This window comes from Anoplopoma fimbria, unplaced genomic scaffold (genome assembly GCF_027596085.1).
Source record: "Anoplopoma fimbria isolate UVic2021 breed Golden Eagle Sablefish unplaced genomic scaffold, Afim_UVic_2022 Un_contig_6965_pilon_pilon, whole genome shotgun sequence".
Classification (NCBI taxonomy): Eukaryota; Metazoa; Chordata; class Actinopteri; order Perciformes; family Anoplopomatidae; genus Anoplopoma; species Anoplopoma fimbria.
The window spans coordinates 1-792 of NW_026550557.1; the positions used below are offsets into that span (position 1 = coordinate 1).

At 40.5% G+C, this 792-nt stretch overlaps 1 pseudogene; it reads left to right on the forward strand.

Moving 5' to 3' along the window:
• The first annotated feature begins 302 nt into the window (after nucleotides 1-302).
• On the forward strand, nucleotides 303-421 carry LOC129115105 (5S ribosomal RNA; annotated as a pseudogene).
• The last annotated feature ends 371 nt before the right edge of the window (nucleotides 422-792 follow it).

Genomic DNA, 792 nt, shown 5'->3' on the forward strand with positions numbered 1-792 from the left:
CTAGATCATGACTTGCCGGTATAGAAATGACACAAATCCAGTTAAATGATGGCTTTCATCATTCCTAAGCTCATCGATCATTTTCTTTTCAATTTTATGCTAACGTATTCTACATTTCAACAGTAAATATTAATCTTTTTACTGCACTACATTTGTGATCCTTATAGCCACTTTGTACATTCTGATTTGACATTTAAAAGCTGTGAGTGTGTCTGGAAATCTGCAGGCGTCCCTGTATAGACGAAAGAGCAAAGCGTGGTGATATAGTATCTTTAAAAGGCCCTTTGGTAGGCACAATATTTGCTTACTTGCCATACCACCCTGAACACGCCCGATCTCGCCTGATCTCGGAAGCTAAGCAGGGTCGGGCCTGGTCAGTACTTGGATGGGGACCGCCTGGGAATACCAGGTGCTGTAAGCTTTTTTTCACTCCTCTTTACAAAAAGCAGAGGGCGCTGCTGCTTTTTCAGTGGACACCGACAGGGTGGGAAGGAAATAGCTAGATCATGACTTGCCGGTATAGAAATGACACAAATCCAGTTAAATGATGGCTTTCATCATTCCTAAGCTCATCGATCATTTTCTTTTCAATTTTATGCTAACGTATTCTACATTTCAACAGTAAATATTAATATTTTTACTGCACTACATTTGTGATCCTTATAGCCACTTTGTACATTCTGATTTGACATTTAAAAGCTGTGAGTGTGTCTGGAAATCTGCAGGCGCTCCCTGTATAGACGAAAGAGCAAAGCGTGGTGATATAGTATCTTTAAAAGGCCCTTTGGTAGG